Source organism: Lactuca serriola, chromosome 1, assembly GCF_051521515.1.
Source record: "Lactuca serriola cultivar US96UC23 chromosome 1, Lser_US96UC23_V15, whole genome shotgun sequence".
In the NCBI taxonomy this organism is placed as follows: domain Eukaryota; kingdom Viridiplantae; phylum Streptophyta; class Magnoliopsida; order Asterales; family Asteraceae; genus Lactuca; species Lactuca serriola.
Window position 1 is genome coordinate 80,005,289 of NC_136408.1, and position 20,079 is coordinate 80,025,367.

Sequence of the window (20,079 nt, forward strand, 5' to 3'; positions counted from 1 at the left end):
ATCAATGAGAAAAATGGGCCTGATACCGCTGATGGGTTTTATATGTTAAAAAAACTATTTTTTTGGCAGAAAAACATAAACCCTAAGTTCACATGCACCCTAGAGGCTCTATGTTCTCACTATGATTTGCAAACAACTATTGAATATAAATAACCCTAGAAATACATTTCTATTTTGGAAATTATTAAAGGGTTATTAGAAAATAATTACCTTAGTATATTATCGTATATAAACTAGTAATCCTTCCTTTATTGGTCTTCAGAAAGAAAGCACCAGATGTCGTGTGCCTCTAATGACTCACACCTAAATCCTAGCAAATTAGAGGCTAAAGAGGAGAGAGGAGAGGGAATGAGAATTTTCGTTTCCCACTCTTGTAGAAGGGTTGTACGAAATTATGAACCCTTACAAGGGTTCATATAGGTTCTTAAGGGAACTAGGATAAGGCATGTTGCCTTAGATAAGTCTTATCCCCTTTCCTTACTCCCTAAGGACTACTAGGCTTCCTTATTGCCCAAGAAAACCCCTAAAGACCATCTAGAATTCACCCCCCTCCTAGGGAGGTGCTAGAATTGGTCAATTTTCAACTTTTGAACATTTTCAGCTATAGTCCTTCCATTTTTAATTAATCCAATTAATTTAAGATTAATTCTTAAGTAAATAATACTATTTCTAGTTAATATATTATTCTCATAATATATTAATAAATCATTTATTTTGATTTATAATTAATTTATTAAATATATAATAAATTAATATACCAGTCTCTCTCTACAAAAAGCATTCCAGTCAATTACAAGGTTTGAGGGCAACCTAAAAGTACTGCTAATAATTCAAGATTATAGTAATTTAGTTATTGGCTTATACACCTAATCCAAAAGAATCCTGGTCTTTAGTTCAATGATAGGAGCAAATCCCTAGTCTTCCATGCAAGAATCATAAAGACAACTAGCATCTTATACAGTATAGTAAGAAGAATCACCTCGCAAACATAGTCAACAGTTAACTAACTCATACAACCAAGGAACGGGTGCTACACACCACCTAACAAATCACACAAGGTAAACCCTTAATCTACCTTCTAAAACTAGGCACTTGACTAAAAGTTAAACTACTTCAAAATGTCAACAGTCAAAGTCAATTCTAGTTGACCTCCAAGTCATGGCCAACCCATGGCCACATTGTGGCTCTCAAATCTCAGTCGTGATTATGAAGTTTCTTTTATGTTGTGACCAACATACCACCATGTCATGGCAACACCAAATAGAACCATCGTGAATCCTACGTCCTCCCACATCACGACAACTAACTAACCACGTCGTGGCTACTATTCTTAGACGGCTTAATGGATTGATTCCAAAATCCATTAAGCTCTACACTCAAATTTTCCATAAAGCTTCTAGGTACTCCAAAGTCTCATAAAAATCCAAAGTTTATGGTCATGCATGCCCCATGCATGCCTTTCATCGAAATAGGTCATAACTGGGCATAAATTATGTCAAACTCCATGCATGGATGTAAACTCATCAGATTTGAAACATCAAAACACCTTGGGATCCGAAGGATTAATAAAGTTGCAAAATTTATTGAATCCATGCAATCAAAGCACAAAGAACATGAAGGGTAAGCCATTGGACCTAGATCTTAGAAGATGCCAACGAACAAGATCTAAAAAGGGAACTTACAAAGATCCAAAGGGTGATCCCAAAGGTAAGGAGGAGTTTCTTACTTGATCCTTGAACTAAGAAATTCTTCTTCATCCTTCAAAGAACATGAAAATCACAAACTTGAGCTCCAACTTGCAAAGTGGAGGCTAGGGTTTAACAATGGGTCCTTTGGAGGTGATGGAAGCTGACAGTGAGGGAAACCCTAGCCATCACTTACTTTAAATAGGGCCTTAATCCTTAAAATTAGGGTTTAGCTCATCTTCCATCACCACGTCGTGGGACACAAGCTACCATGTCGTGTTGACCTTTGATGATATACACGCTCCATTCTAATTGCCATGCCGTGCTGATCCCTTAACCACGTCTGGCCAACCTCAAATATCAAAATTATTAAGTTAAGAATTAATTCCAAGAAATTAGTTGTTAGAATTCATAAAAATTTCTCAAAGAATTTCATGTGGTTTTGATCTAAATGAAATAACACGTTGTTATAGAGGATTATATTAAGCTATGGGCATTCCCCCTTGTCGTATAAGATGCAATAGAAGAATGACTTTATTACCTACTAGTGGGTTGGTAATCACTTGGAACACACTCTTTCTATTATTCTTTGACGAATATTTTATAGAATCAAGAGGCTCAAGTCTTTGTAAAGAAATCATAGGGATCAAACAACTAAACAGGAAGCTCTACACACATATTAGGAGATATTCAAGTAACTTTGTGTCCGTTGTCCTCAAAACAATATAGTTGAGCAGAATTTCTTGGTTATTTCTATGATGTATTATCTCCAACAGAAAGGCGTCTCATCAGTGCCTCAAGTGGTGGAGCATTACTTGATAAAACCCCCCACAAAAATTGGAAAATTATTTACATTCATGGTAGAAAATTCAAAACATCTATCACAAGTAGAAGAGTGGTATGAAGACACACATCACAAATCAAAGAATGAGCATTCCTAACATCAAAAGTCAACTATCCAAGTTGAGAAAAATGGTCATGTTACTTAGAAAAGATAAGACCATTTAACTGATAATTTGGACATCCTACTGATATGTGTGCTATGTTGCAAGAAGATAAGAAAAATGTACAAGTTGTAGGATACCCAAGGTAATACCAAAGAAATTATGATCTACCTCGAAAAAACTAGAATTACAGACAACATCCCAATCCTAACTACCAAAAAAGGCCTCCTCTAACTTAACAATTGAGAGGTCCATAGCACAACAAACAACAACCAAATTTCCAACCTCCATAATTGCTTATGCATCAACTAGTAGGTTGCTCTAACATATATTTGGAAGAAATTGTCAAACGTTTAGCCACTAATACGACATATTTCCAACAAGGGAGTATATATCAAGAGTCAGAAACATGAAGTAACAAATGGCTCAACCTGTAACTTCCATAAGCAAGTTGGATTCTCAAGGGAAATTAGTGGCACAAACCAAAAAGAACCTTAAGCACATTGCATGTTCTGTTACTTTGAGAAATGGTTAAGAGCACAAAGGCGCAAACATGCTAATGAAAAAGAAGAGGCAATTTTCATTGACAAAAAGAAACCAACCACTAGAGAAAAAACACCAAAAAAAAAAGCCAACCTAAGTTAAGGTAAAAATTACCCCCCCCCCCCCCCTCCCTCCCCCCTCCTTTTCCATCAAGATTGAAAAACACGAAAATGGAGACATTTTGATTTTTTTGCAGGCTTGAGGTAAACATTCATTTATCATTCAAAAATCAAACAAGTTCTTCAGTATGCAAAGTTTCAAAAGGAACTTTGCGCACATCAAATAACAAGCTGAAATTTAATAAAACTATAAAAAAAATTAACGAAAATATATACGTTGTGGGTGCCCTAGATGAGGTTTGAATATTATAGTTTTCTTTGGGAATCCATTAAGGCTTCCTTTTAGTGACTCACACAAATTAAACTAAAGAAGGTGATCCCTTTACCAGGTTGTGGCCAACATCAAATCTTTAAATTATTAAGTTAAGAATTCATCCCAAAAACCAGATGTTACAACTCTCCCCCACTTGAATCAGACTTCTTCCCCAAAGTCCTCTACTGTAACGTTCCGTTCCTGGTACGCATTTAATTGATTTAAGTATTTTTTTTGTACGAGCTACTCGACGAGTTGGTAGTCCTAACTCATCGAGTAGATGCTAGTTTGGACGCGAGATTTAAGTTGTCCACTCAACGAGTCGAAAGTATTGACTCGACGAGTAGGTCCGTCAGGAGGAAACCCCAATCTTTATGGTTTGCACCTTATTTAAACATCATATTAGGCATCCACCCTAGCCTCCATCACCTCCATATCCTAATCGCAAATCCTTTATCAACCTTCTGTGTTATTGAGCTAGTTTCTTGCCATTATGTGTGATTTGAAGCTAGGATATGGAAGGAGATCCTTTATGCTTCAAGAAGAAGCAGTAGATCCAGAGCTTGTGTTGCATTTTTAGACCCTTTGGAGGTATAAAGCTTTTACCTTGGCTGTTATTCACTTAGATCTCCTTCTTAGCTTGTATGTTGTCATTTTTGGGCCATTTCCATGGTCAATCCGAGATTTGAACCCTTGAGGATGAAAGGACTTCAGATTTGGGAACTCTTGAGCTTTAGAAGCTCAAAGTTGCCACCTTTATTCAGCCATGGCTCCATTCTATGACTTAGACCTTCATTTTTTGCTTGGATTGGGTGTTTTAGCTTCATAACACCAAGCATGCACGTAAAGTTAGCTACTTTAAGTGTAATGTTAGCCTAAGGAGTCCAAATGTACGAGTTAGAAGCATTGGAATGTATTAGAATCGACTTAATGGATGTGTCACAAGGAGGACTCGACATGTTTTTCTTGGACTTGGTGAGTCAGGTCGTGAACCATAACTCCTTTTCTGGTTATGAGTGAAACCATTGAGTTTAGGACATGACTTAGTGAGTTGGACAAGCTTAGGAATCGGAAGCTGAAGAAATCGACGAGTCCAGGGAAGGACTCGATGAGTTAGACCACATGTCTAAGTTATTCATGAACTCGCTAAGTTAGGAGATGACTTGAAGAGTTGGGGCTGACTTGGAGTTGACCTTGACCTTGACTTTGACTAGGATGTCGACTTTGACCAGGGGTAATGTAACATCCGGATTTTTAGAGGTATATTGGTGTGGGTTAATCTTGTGATTAAAGGAGATACTCGACGAGTTGGGGGTCCAACTCGCCGAGTAGATTCGGGTTCTCCCGTGGATTCAATGAGTGGACTCAACGAGTCCTATGAGAGGGACTCGTCGAGTAGGTGTTGGGCAGAGAAACCCTATTCTCCGAGGTTTGGGACCTATTTAAAGGCACTTATAGCCTCCTTGGCCCCTTCCCAACAGTGTCTTCGTCCCTTGAGAGAAACCCTAGAGTTATTTATGAGCTAGAGAGGAAAGAGGCTTCTTGGAGGTCATTTCTTTGAGAAGAAGATCAAGGGAGTTGCAAGGATCTCAGAGGAGAGTAGGTGGATCAGTCTCATCTTCATTTCAAGCTTTAGATCTGGTACAACTCTTGCCTCCATTGTGTTTGAGTAGATTTCCTTAGTTGTAAAGTTGGTCTTGCATCCATATTGATGGGGTTTTGGGTGCATCCAAACCCTCTTCTTGAGTCAGTTGTAGATCTGGACCTTGTGAGGTCTAGAGATCTAGAAAGTAGGCAACCTTGAGTGAGTAACCTTGGAGCTTTGAAGCTATGGAGCTTCAATGGTGTCAAAATGGTGTATGGAGCAAAATACACCATGCATAAGCCTCAAGTTCAGACCTTTGCATGACTGTTGGGTAGTAGGAGGTTAGATCTATGAGTTTGGGTTGTAGATCTGACCCCAAATGGCTGAATGAGAAATCTTTGGGAGCCAACTCGTCGAGTCCATGGGTGACTCGATGAGTCGTAGCGGGTTTGACCGAGTAGTCTTGACCCAATATTGGCTCGCCGAGTTGGGAGTCAACTCGACGAGCTGAATGAATCCTAGGTAGAGTTCAGCTGATGCGAGGGGACTCGACGAGTCACATGGGTGCACTCGACGAGTAGGGTCAAATGTGGACTGTTGACTTGAGCTTGACTTTTGTTGATTTTAGGGTTTTGGTCTACATAAGTAATAGAGGCCTTGGAAGGGTAAAATGGTCTTTTACCCACCTTAGAGAGTTAGAAAGAGAAGGAACCGCCTTCGACTATCTGAGTTGTGGAAAAGAGATATTCATCCTATGTGTTAGGCGGTGGCGAGTTTGAGATTCAAGTGTGATGATAGCTGCTTTCGGCTTGCTAGGTGAGTCTTCTCACTATACTTTACCTAGAGTGGTAATTAGAGTTATATGACAGAGTATCTTGTATGTTATTTATGTGATGGTGATCCACTGCATTATTTCTATGTGATTCATGTCGTGTATGTTCCATAGTTTACATAGTTAGAACCGGAAGGTTCACAGAGTTAGAACCGGAAGGTTCACAGAGTTAGGACTAGAGGGTCCACAGAGTTAGGACCGGAGGGTCCACGAAGTTATAGCCTCAAGTAGCTTTTACGTGTTATATGTGGTACTTTGGTGAACTCACTAAGCTTCGTGCTTACCGTGTTATGTGTTGTAGGTTTTCCCCTCGGAATCGCTGGACGACACTGACTTGATTGTACACACCAGAGAAAGAGTTATGAGGATCCTAGAATATTAATGGAGTTGCGCTTTGTAATTGAATAAAAGAGATTTTTATACGATTTGTTATGAAGAGTATGCAATTTAAAAATGAAAAATTGTTTTAAATTTTAACGTTGTTACAAGTTGGTATCAGAGCCTTGGTTTGAGGGATTTGGATGTACCTTCGCGTATATCGAGACTCAAACTGATGAAATGAGGAAAATTTTCAAAATAAATGATTTTTCTATAACGCGCAAGAGTTTCTAAAAAAAATTGGGGAAGGAGCAGTGTGTACAATCAGCCAGAGCCCGAACGGTGATTTCCCAAAATACCATTACTTTTGTGTTATGAAATATGTTATGAGATATTATGCATGCTAGACATAGGCTAGGTATTTCATATTTTAGGACTAGAGTGGCCTGATTTGTGATACCTTAGCCTAGGAGTTGATGTTATCTGTGTTGTACTTTCGAGTATGTGCTGAGTAAGAGTATCCAGCAGGAATCCTATGTAGAGATGGATTTGGGTAGAGGAGTAATCTAGGAGACATACCTAGATGAACATTTTGAAGCCTACCGAGAGAGTAGCTAGATACCCGCGGGGGTAGAGTTGCACAGTTCGGTGATATCTTTTGAGTATGAGTAGAGCTAGTGGAGTTATTACCTAGAGCATGATATATGTGTTTATTCGACACCTGAATGCTGCTTGCTTCGCGCTTTGTGGAACTCCCGATGATGGGAGTCAGGTACAAAGTGAATGTGACGATATTCAGGAGGTAGATGACTGGCATCATAAGAAGTTTCTCAACAGCTGATGGCGGAGAAGTATGAGAACCTAGGAAGAACCTAGGAAGTGACCTTAGTCAAAAGAGTACGCTGGCAGAGTAAAGCTTTTCGCTGGGAAGCGAGTACGCGTATGAGTATTGGTGATTGAGAGGGTTGAGCAGCTACTCAAGGAATCTGGAATGGTCCGTGTAAAGAGTATGGGTAGATGTGGCAGGTAGTATGGGCCCGTACTACTGAAAGCAGAGGACCCATACTCGGTACAGGGAGTATTCCATACATTCTCAGTAGCAGATCGAGAGGTGATGTCATGGTTCGGGTACCATGATCAGTAGCAGATTGAGAGGTGATGTCATGGTTCGGGTACCATGATCGGTAGCAGATCGAGAGGTGATGTCATGGTTTGGGTACCATGATCGGTAGCAGAGCCAGAGGTGATGTCATGGTTCGAGTACCATGCTTCGTAGCAGATAGTGTTTGTGCTTTTTCTAGTTATCCTGTCGTGTTTGGGTTATTCTATGATCAGATGTGATAGAATATGGGATCAGAGGGCCATGTCGAACGAGTTTCAATAGAGCATACCTTGAGAAGAGATTTGAGTTGATTTCCGAGGGGTTTTTAGTGAGATGTCAGTTAGAGTCGCAAGACTCAAAGATGAGTGGAGACGGTATTATATGAAGGAGTGCGGCCTGAGTTGAGAAATCATCCGATATTGGAGACGTCACCTTCTGTGATCTAAGTGTTACTATTCCCGTTTCCTGTGGGAAACATGATAAGTGTCGAGATCTTCGGTTTTGAGCTTGGGGGTAAGTCATGCGGGGTAGCAGTGATGGCGATCTTCCACCGTAGTATTTGGCAGTATGTCTGCCACGAGGTAATGATATAACATGAGCAAGCTGTCGGTGGGAGCTAAGATGGTCAAGGACCATGACACACCTTACTCGAGTATAGTAGGGCACGTGTTAGTTGTAGCAACGGATGATCAAGATGACTATATCGAGGTGGTGGCTTTTTGTCTATGACGGGTATCGAGAGTGGAATTGGAGTCTCTGCTCCTATGATGAGTGATGTAATAGAGTGTTGGTTGAGGAATCGAGGATGAAGAGAATGATAGTTCATTATTTCCAGTCTAAGAGTCAGAGTAATATTGGATAGTTGGGGAGGTCCGGTGATGGGAGGGTGTGAGTTTCTAAATGACTAGAGGCAGTCATGATGGGAAGTTCTGACGATTTCATCTGAGCGTGGGGTTATTTGGGGTTGCTTGATCTCTGTCGGGAGATCATCGAGCGTGCGTAGCACCTTCCAGGAGTAGGTGCAATGTTGCAGGTGGGAATAGTCTATGGGATAGATTGTTGGTACGTCAAATGATGATGGTTCAAACCCTGAGTGGGGGAAAGCCGGGTAACCTAATGAGAGAATCAGAGGTTGGTTCAAGGAGCAGTTAGAGAACTGGATATAGAGACCTATGGTACAGATTCAGAATACCAACGTTATTGGTGGTTAAGGTGGGGTACAGAGTAAGTTTATGCAGGAGGCTCGTGTTCATGAAAGGATGAGTGTCTCCACGGCCGATGGCCGTTGGTCAGGGAACTTGTAGTGGTTATAAATTCTTCGAGGTGGTTTGGCTTGTAAGGTTAGTTCGGCGGTCAGGAAATTCCGGTCCGATGTATGGGCTGTTATATGTAGTATGGGAAGAGTAGATGTGAAATTAGACAGCCAACCTCAGGGTTGGTCAGTGTATTCCTGCGTGAGTTTTGAGCAATAGAGGACGGAGTTTCGGATGGTTGTCATCATGTTCCGAGTCATGGTCGATTCATCAGTGTTTCATTTGAGAGTTGGGATACTCCGAAGTTGCACGTTGTGTGAAATGAAGGATAGTTATGGCATCCTGAGGGAATGCTTTGAGGTATATGTGTATGATGTCGTAGGTATGGGATCGGTGATTTAGGCAGGACATCGTGATGTCCTGCGATGGTGTTCCGTGGTATCCGAGTATGATGCCCTGAATTCCGAATTATATTCCGAGTAAGGTGTAGACATCGCAATCCGAAGGAATTGGATAAGTGAAGTACGCATGGGTTGCAGGTCACGAGTCATGAGTTGAGTGGGTCATTGGGAAAAGTAGTTCCAACTTTGGGTCGGACCAAACATTCGAGTTGAGTTGAGTCCTGGTGGTGTGTTGGATAGATGAGATGAGATTCTGGAACCGGAGGTGGGTTCCATGTGAGGGGTATTGTTATTCAGCTGATGTCTTAGACCTGTGTAGGTCAACACTCGGGTACGGGAGGTACCGCGAGGCGCATGTATCTAGGGAGTGGTGTTCGACAGAAGTCGACGGTGAAACAATTTAGTGGGTTTGTGGTATTCGTTGGGGTAAAGAGAGCTTCGTGACTTGTGTGTCACCAGGCCTAGATTATTGTTGTGAGAAGGAAGTCGGTGAGACATTTCGGGGCATGTTATGGGTGACCTTTGGAGGTTCAACTGTGGAGTTAGGAGTTGACTTAGTGCCAGTATTGAAAAGGGATATGAGAAACGAAGTTGGGGATTTCAAATGTGATGTCTGAGGACACTTCTGAGCAAGTATGGTTTTTCCCTTGTGTCTGAAGGCAGAGTGTTAAGGATTTTATGTCAGATGCGTGTTGATAGCGGTTTAGTGGATGAGCCCTAGTGTAGTGTCGACCCTTCCGTTTCTTGGGGCGTGATTCGGATCTTTTAGCATGTTGGTATGAGTGAGCGGTATTCGATCGTTGGATTCGGTCTTGTGAGAATCTGAGGATCAGTGGGTTATCAAGGTTGACATTCGAGGAGCGAATATCATGGTGATCGCTTGAGTAGGTGGTATGGAGGCGAGTTAGGCCACTAGAGTTTCCAGATATTAGGAAAGAGTATATTAGCGGACGAAGAGTTGGTTTAGTTTTGGGACTAGAGAGTTTCTGTGTGGTTTTAGGTGTCCAATGAGAAAGTTATCGGTGTAGTATGAGATCCTTCCGGTGGTGTCTTTCTTGTTGATGAACTTTGTATGGTTACAAAGTGATTTCGAGGGCGAAATCTAATTCAAGTGGGGGAGAATTGTAACATCCAGATTTTTAGAGGTATATTGGTTTGGGTTAATCTTGTGATTAAAGGAGAGACTCGACGAGTTGAGGGTCCAACTCTATAACGTCCCAAAATTCATGACTAAAAATTTCTTTTAATAAAACATTACTTTAAGCAAATTCATCATTCCAAAACATAAACAGAGTATTAGTTCCCAAAACACATGTTCGTTATCAGAGTAAAACATTCCCAGGCTGACTAAGCTATGGTGTGTGCCATGCGATCATCCCGAGCTCCATCATCTGCTACCGGAAGTACCTGAAACCAAAACTGAAAACCGTAAGCACGAAGCTTAGTGAGTTCCCCACCCTACCACATACCATGCATAACCACATACTGCACATACTGGGCCACGCCCGCTATCCTGGGCCTCGCCCCCTACCTCGGGCCTTGCCCGCTACAACGGCCCCGCCGCTCCAGGCCCCGCCTGGCTTCAAGCCCCGCTCGGATACAGATCTGTTTCACTTAGGCCTTGCCTATCACAGGGCCTCGCCCACTAACATATAATAGCACATAAGCATAACACATCACATCACATAATCTAAACACATACTAACGGATCTTGTCCTAAGGCCTCGCCTATCTCTGGGCCCCGCCCTTGTCCTGCTACTGATGAGTCATGGAACCCCGTCCATACTCCTGCTGATAGTGAGGTACAGTCCCAACCCACCCACACTCCTTCCCTAACTTGTGCCTCGCCCCTGATCTGCTGCTACTGAGATGTGGAACACCATCCACACTCCGCTATTGGTGAGATACGGGACCGCGCCCACACTTACCTCCCTACCAGGCATATACAAGTATCACACAGACAACAAGTATAAACTATCACATAAACCATTCCTTGGGCACCCGCCCTCTATCATTGGACCTCGTCCCGAATATCATACTAGCATACTGTGCCTAGGGCTAACCCCCGGGTCTTCTACTCATAACTACATGGGCCGACATTGTAGCCGTAGACCCATTCATACAAAGGGAAACTCACCTGCACTAGCTGAACTGGCTGATGAACCCACTAGCTGCTGCCCGACAACTCTCTGAACTCCTGCTCCACTCGCTCCCCGAGCTACCAATATCAATACAACACTAAGTCAAACTGACCCCTGACAGACAACCAAGTCAACTCTGTTCAAAGTCAAAGTCCTGGTCAAAGTCAACCTTCCAGGTCAACCCTACTCGCCGAGTCACCCTATTGACTCGCCGAGTTCATATGTCCAGAGTCCTTCTCTTTACGACTCGACTCGCCGAGTCAGTCCATGACTCGCCGAGTCTACCGATTTCCGAGTCCTGACCTGACCAACTCACCGAGTCTCCAATCGACTCACTGATTCGAGTCTAAACTCGAAGGGTTTGGGGTTTCGCGACCTGACTCGCCGAGTCCAAGAACAGACTCGCCGAGTCCAAGACAACCTTCAACAGACTCACCGAGTTGTTCTTCCAACTCGCCGAGTTCTTGCCCAACTTCATTTGACTCGACGAGTTGTTCATCCCACCCATCGAGTTCCTCCTCGTCTTCATGCTACTCGCCGAGTCCACTCAAAGGACTCGCCAAGTCCATTCAGATCTCTATACATGCAGAGGACTTTTGAGTCATGCATTGACTCCAAACTGTAGATCTACCCTTCCCAAGCCTATTCCTCACGTAAAGTTGCAAACTTTACGTGTAGAGAAGGAGATCTATGCAAAATACACCATAAACTAGGGTTTAAGGCAAAGAGGCTCCATAATCAACTCAAGGACTGAAACTTTATGCTTTCCAAGACGAAAATACACTTAGATCTGAAGTAGCAACTCCAGATCCAGCTTCTAGCTCCAATGGATAACTATCCATGGCTTAAAAAGCCCCAAATCTCACAACCAAAGAAGATCTAAAGGAACGAAACGACTTATTACCTTCAATGACTCAGAAAGTTCCCCAAACTTCAGATCCAAGGCCAATCCTTGAAGCTTCAATGTTTCCCCTTCTTCTTCCTGCTTCAAACCACTCCCAAAATGGCTTGGAAACTTGAATGCACAACAATGGAGGCTTAGAGTCCGTATTCTGAGTGAGAGATGCAGTAAAGGAACCCTAGGGGAGAGAATGAGACGTTTAAATAGGCTCCAAGTCCCGAATTTAGGGTTTTCCTTGCACAGACCCGACTCGCCGAGTCCACTTGGCCGAATCGCCGAGTTGGTCACTTACTCCTCGACCCGGACCCCGCTCGGACTCGCCGAGTTCCTCCTTGGACTCGCCGAGTCGCCCAGAAAAAATTAGGGTCTTCTTTCCTTTCTTGGCTTTCCAGATTTTGGGTGTTACAACTCTCTCCCACTTAAAATAAACTTCGTCCTCGAAGTTTGCCATGGTCTACCGCCTACGATCGGCTTCCAAAACCCACCAATTATCCCAACACCAACTGCCTACCTTCGTTGGTCTTCCACCTGGTCATTCTGACTAACAAAAACCTCGCGGGTAAAACCTCGGGTCAAACCTGACCCTGAACAACTTAGAAACACAACTTACTCCACTGACAATCCTTCTGCTATTCTCCAAGTACTGCACTTGAACTCATATGGGTTGACCCCTTCTTTCCTTACGCGATTCCCTTGCCTTCCTAAGGCGATGCTCCATATCCAACTATTCCTTCTGACACTGTGAAGAACCTATCTTCACCAATCCATTATTCCCGCTAAAACCAGTACGGGTCATCACCTGCCAGTAACCACTGACACTTCCTCTCTTGTCATAACTTGGTGTCGAGCACCCCTCGACTCGACTAACTGAATTCCACCATAAACCGCTTACCCGCACTACTACTGACTGGAAATTTCTGTCATTCCTCATCTGCCTTCCGGATGAAATGAGACCACTCTGGTCCTTACCAACCTATCAATATCTGGATTACCGGCGCCCACTGGTAGCTAGTCCCAACACCTCCCCTAGTCGCTCCCAGCGACTTCCAAAGAACTTCGACCACCTATAACTGCTCAATCTATTCTGCCATTCAGTCACCACAACCTGGGATCTCCGATCCCCTAACTTGACACTAAGGTCCCTACCAGGTCCCACCCGTGCTGCTAAAACTCACGGGCCTCGCCCATGGGTCCCACTCACCTCTATCCTTCTAGTCCCACAGTCTAATCACTCTCGCTCGGGCCTCGCCCACTGGTCTCACCCAACCATACTACTAAGCAACCCTGCTCCCAGGTCTCATCTACACTGCTAATCTCATACGGGCCTCGCCCACGGGTCTCACCCAACTATATCCTGGAGCGGCCTCTCCCAAGGTCTCACCTCTCTAGGGCTATACAGGCAACTCCCTATCATTCTCATCCACTACCCATTCCTGATCCCTATCTGATCACCAGGAAATAAGGACCTCGCCCCAACTACGCTAACGAAGCTACTAAGGAATGCTACGACTTACCCATAGTCTTACATCACCATCCATTACTGACTGCTAGTGAGTGTTACGGCTGCCCCGTAGTCTTACAACACTTCCACCACTAACTGCTAACACGAAGGCACCCATGTGCCATTAGCTCTCAAGATCCTCATTTCGACTCCCTCGAGTCCTACGGGCGATCCACAACCTGAATTCCCAATCACGCACTAACCATTACCATCACACGCACTAGCTGATGGGGAGTTTCTCAAACTCCCAACCCTGAAATCCTCAATCCATCAAACGCTGAACTACTTCCTTTCCTTCTCGGAGGTCGCGCACTCATCCTAGGTCTGCGTGCTCCTACCTTTGCACACTCGGAGGATTCTCCCCCACTTCGATCCTGCTTACCCCTTGTTACTCAATACTCAAAAAGAAATCCCAATCCTTGCTACCATTCCATAATCAATCTGCTGAGGAACCCAAGCTTACCATAGCTAGGGATCTAACCAATCCATCTCTAACACTATACAACTCTGTTCTAGCGAGACATACCAAGTCTCTTCCAAGCATGCTACAGTTACTGCATCCTATGTAACCTTCTCCAATAGGGCATATCCCCTCACTACTATTCGAATATCCAAGGTATGTAGATGGAATATAACTCGATTACAATCAACCGCTCAAAATTAAATACTCATACCGATAATGATGCAGAACCATAACAACATAATCATGCACAAATAAAAGAACTGAAAACAGAAATCGCATACCTGCAACGTCCGGCGCTGATCGCGCCTCTAAGGTAGTCATCTGAAGAGCTCTGCCTCCTACCGTAGGTGCCTCTGCATGACCCTGACGGCCGTCTGTGATCCTCAAGTTGCAGGGGCAGGTGCCATCACCCGTCCTGCTGAAAACAAACTGGGGCACTGGGCCTTCTTGTGGCCCCGCTGGTTGCAGTGAAAACATAACAGGCCTGATCCCTGTGAGGTGGTAACAGTACAATCCCTGCTAAAATGGCCAGTCCGACCGCACTTGAAACAGCCAGACTCACCACCGCTACCACTCCTGCATGCGCCCCCGTGCGCCCTGCCACACTTCCCGTACAGACTGCGGTCCTGATAATCCCTCGATCTCGAATCCGATCCCTTGGGCCTTTTGCCCGAACCTGCAGCTACCTGAACCTCATCCGGCTTTCTCTTCCGGATCTGCTCCAAATCAATTTCCCTCTCTCTAGCCTTCCAGTGTCTTACAGCTGGATCTGCTCACGAACTCCCTGATGTCATCCCTCAACATCTCATGGTATCGGGGCTTCTTCATCTCCTCATTCGCGACATACTGCGGTACAAGAAGAGCGGTCTCCCTGAACTTGGCGGTGATCTCCACCACAGTCTCAGTGGTCTGTGTCAAATCCTGAAACTCCCGTGCCAACTGCTGCACCTCAATAATCGGCGAAAACTCCGCCCTGAACCTGGCCGAAAAATCGCTCCAGGTCATCGCGTCCAACGCGACATCATCCCCCAAAGCATGACCAATCTCCTCCCACCAATCCCTCGCTCTGTCCTTCAGAAGACAGGAAGCGAGTCTGACCTTGTCCCTCTCAGGGCACCGGCTTGTACAGAATGCGTTGGCAACATCAGCCAACCATCTGCTGCTAGCGATGGGGTCCCTAGCCCCATGATAATCTGGTGCCCCGCAGGCCCTGAACTCTCGAAATGTCAAGGTGTGCACTCCCATCAAATCCATCATCTCAGTACGGAAGGCTCCTAGCCTCTCATCCAAACTCTCCAATATACCCTCCTTGACCGTGCCAAAGATCACAGGAGTCTGATTCAAAATACTGCGCGTAACCTCGGCGGATATCAACTCTCTCATTCGCTCCTCGAGCTGCTCGGCCCCTGAACCCGAGCCTGATCCCTCTCCGGCGCCTAATCCGCCCACTGGTCTCTCTCGCAACGTCACCATGCTGAAAATATACCACAACCACTATCAGAATACTCATCACTAATGCGAGACCAAACACACCCTACCAGGTTCCCGGTCTTGTCTCGGCCTTTCCCGAATCGAGTACGGATCCTCTGCTTTCAGTAGTACGGGCCTATACTACCTTCCACATCTATCCGTACTTTCCTCAGGAATTGCTTTGACTCCACCAGGTCCCTTAACCACTAATACTGCTCCCAGCACTATCTCATCCTAGCCTTACCCTAGGAAAACCTCTGACTCAACTCAAACCAGTCCTCAGCTGCTGAGGGTCTCCTTGTGATGCCAATTAGCCATCACCTGGATACCATCACATGTGACGAGGCTCAGATAATCCTTCAAGTAAAAGACTCGTCCCTACAACGGTTGGACTCAAACAAGAGCTGCGCAGTAGGACCAAATCCAGCACCATGAGATTATTCAACCCTGATCACATGTGACGTGTCGTATCCACCTAATGGCTAACTCCCATCACTCAGAATCCCACGATGCACAGAGCAAGCAGCATTCAGACAAGGGAAAATCTAACCATAACATACTCAAGCAACCATATACACACAGCAATAAACTGAACTAGCATGCAACACAAACTCATAAACTCAGGCATAACCTAAACAGGCCATCCTACTACTGTCTAAACAGCACCTATCATGCAGCTTAAAACACATATAATAGGCACATAGGGCATCATCCTTAGATCCTTAGTCCTAATCTAGCATGTTGTTCTATCAACTGAAAATCATAACATAAACTTGTATGGGTATTTTGGGGTACTTACTTGAGCTCGGTTGATTGCATGCACCACACCCCCTTTCTCTTTTCAAAGTTCTTTCCTTTCTGAATTATTTTTTTTCTAAAACTATTTTCTTTCCCAAAACTCTCTTTTACAAAACTGTCTTTTCATTTTGAAAACTTCTATACCAATCCCTCAGTTTGAGCTCAGACACGCTCGAGAGCATGTCCAAATCCCTCAAACCAAGGCTCTGATACCAACTTGTAACGTCCCAAAATTCAAGACTAAAAATTTCTTTTGATAAAACATTACTTTAAGCAAATTCATCATTCCAAAACATAAACAGAGTATTAGTTCCCAAAACACATGTTCGTTATCAGTGTAAAACATTCCCAGGCTGACTAAGCTATGGTGTGTGCCATGCGATCATCCCGAGCTCCATCATCCGCTACCTGAAGTACCTGAAACCAAAACTGAAAACCGTAAGCACGAAGCTTAGTGAGTTCCCCACCTTACCAAATACCATGCATAACCACATACTGCACATACTGGGCCACGCCCGCTATCTTGGGCCTCGGCCCTACCTCAGGCCTCGCCCGCTACAACAGCCCCGCCGCTCCAGGCCCCGCCTGGCTTCGAGCCCCGCTCGGATACAGATCTGTTTCACTTAGGCCTCGCCCACTAACATATAATAGCACATAAGCATAACACATCACATCACATAATCTAAACACATACTAACGGATCTTGTCCTAAGGCCTCGCCTATCTCTGGGCCCCGCCCTTGTCCTGCTACTGATGAATCATGGAACCCCCTCCATACTCCTGCTGATAGTGAGGTACGGGCCCAGCCCACCCACACTCCTTCCCTAACTTGGGTCTCGCCCTTGATCTGCTGCTACTGAGATGTGGAACACCATCCACACTCCGCTATTGGTGAGATACGGGACTGCGCCCACACTCACCTCCCTACCAGGCATATACAAGTATCACACAGACAACAAGTATAAACTATCACATAAACCATTCCTTGGGCACCCGCACTCTATCACTGGACCTCGTCCCGAATATCATACTAGCATACTGTGCCTAGGCCTAACCCTCGGGTCTTCTACTCATAACTACATGGGTCGGCATTGTGGCCGTAGACCCATTCATACAAAGGGAAACTCACCTGCACTGGCTGAACTGGCTGATGAACCCACTATTTGCTGCCCGGAAACTCTCTGAACTCCTGCTCCACTCGCTCCCCGAGCTACCAATATCAATACAACACTGAGTCAAACTGACCCCTGACAGACAACCAAGTCAACTCTGGTCAAAGTCAAAGTCCTGTTCAAAGTCAACCTTCCAGGTCAACCCTACTCGCCGAGTCACCCTATTGACTCGCCGAGTTCATATGTTCAGAGTCCTTCTCATTACAACTTGACTCGCCGAGTCAGTCCATGACTCGCCGAGTGTACCGATTTCCGAGTCCTGACCTGACCAGCTCACCGAGTCTCCAATCGACTCACTAATTCGAGTCTAAACTCGAAGGGTTTGGGGTTTCGCGACCTGACTCGCCGAGTCCAAGAACAGACTCGCCGAGTCCAAGACAACCTTCAACGGACTCTCCGAGTTGTTCTTCCAACTCACCGAGTTCCTGCCCAACTTCATCTGACTCGACGAGCTGTTCATCCCACTCGTCGAGTTCCTCCTCGTCTTCATGCTACTCGCCGAGTCCACTCAAAGGACTCGCTGAGTCCATTCAGATCTCTATACATGCAGAGGACTTTTGAGTCATGCATCGACTCCAAACTGTAGATCTACCCTTCCCAAGCCTATTCCTCACGTAAAGTTGCAAACTTTACGTGTAGAGAAGGAGATCTAGGCAAAATACACCATAAACTAGGACTTAAGGCAAAGAGGCTCCATAATCAACTCAAGGACTGAAACTTTATGCTTTCCAAGACCAAAATACACTTAGATCTGAAGTAGCAACTCCAGATCCAGCTTCTAGCTCCAATGGATAACTATCCATGGCTTAAAAAGCCCCCAATCTCACAACCAAAGAAGATCTAAAGGAAAGAAACGACTTATTACCTTCAATGACTCAAAAAGTTCCCCAAACTTCAGATCCAAGGCCAATCCTTGAAGCTTTAATGTTTCCCCTTCTTCTTCCTCCTTCAAACCACTCCCAAAATGGCTTGGAAACTTGAATGCACAATAATGGAGGCTTAGAGTCCGTATTCTGGGTGAGAGAGGCGGTAAAGGAACCCTAGGGGAGAGAATGAGACGTTTAAATAGGCTCCAAGTCCCGAATTTAGGGTTTTCCTCGCACAGACCCGACTCGCCGAATTGGTCACTTACTCCTCGACCCGGACCCCGCTCGGACTCGCCGAGTTCCTCCTTGGACTCGCCGAGTCGCCCATAAAAAATTAGGGTTTTCTTTCCTTTCTTGGCCTTCCAGATTTTGGGTGTTAAAAACTAGCCGAGTCAAGTCGGGTTTTCCCGTGGATTTAATGTGTTGACTCGATGAGTCCGAGGAGAGGGACTCGCCGAGTAGGTTCTGGGCAGAGAAACCCTAATCTCCGAGGTTTGGGACCTATTTAAAGGCACTTATAGCCTCCTTGGCCCCTTCCCAACAGTGTCTTCGTCCCTTGAGAGAAACCCTAGAGTTATGTATGAGCTAGAGGCGAAAGAGGCTTCTTGGAGGTCATTTCTTTGAGAAGAAGATCAAGGGAGTTGCAAGGATCTCAAAGGAGAGTTGGTGGATCAGTCTCATCTTCATTTCAAGCTTCAGATCTGGTACAAATCTTGCCTCCATTGTGTTTGAGTAGATTTCCTTAGTTGTAAAGTTGGGCTTGCATCCATATTGATGGGGTTATGGGTGCATCCAAACCCTCTTCTTGATTCAATTGTAGATCTGGACCTTGTGAGGTCCAAAGATCCAGAAAGTAGGCGGCCTTGAGTGAGTAACCTTGGAGCTTTGAAGCTATGGATCTTCAATGGAGTCAAAATGGTGTATAGAGAAAAATACACCATGCATGAGCCTCAAGTTCAGACCTTTGCATGAGTGTTGGGTAGTAGGAGGAGGTTAGATCTATGAGTTTGGGTTGCAGATCTGACCCCAAATGGTTGAATGAGATATCTGTGGGAGCCAACTCGCCGATTCCATGGGTGACTCAACGAGTCATAGCGGGTTTGGCCGAGTAGTCTTGACCCAGTGTTGGCTCGCCGAGTTGGGAGTCAACTCGACGAGCTGAGTGAGTCCTAGGTAGAGTTCAGATGATGCGAGGGGACTCGACGAGTCCCATGGGTGCACTCGACAAGTAGGTTCAAATGTGGACTGTTGACTTGAGCTTGACTTCTGTTGACTTTAGGGTTTTGGTCTACATAAGTAATAGAGGCCTTAGAAGGGTAAAATTCTCTTTTACCCTTGATTAAGTGTTTTTAAGTGCTTTTATGGAATTTATAGACAAAGAGTCGTCAGAGCAGTAGACAGGGATTCCTCGCTCGAGTTTTCATCAGTCAGTCTTGCGAGGTGATTTTCCTTCAGTAGGAACGAGTCTAAGGCACCACGGTTGGCCTGTAGACTGATATGTTAGCAGCTAAGTGTGGGCGAGGCACTTATCTCATAGTAGCCGACTGTGGGCGGGGCCCGTATCTCATAACTTAGTTTGATTATAGATATATGCCTGATGGATAGATTTAGTTATATTTGTTGTCTGTGTGACACTTGTATGTTTGTTTAAGTAGTTGAGCTCGTATCTCATATCAGCTGAGTGTGGGCAGGGCCCGTATCTTATACTAGTCAAGTGTGGGTGGGGCCCGTA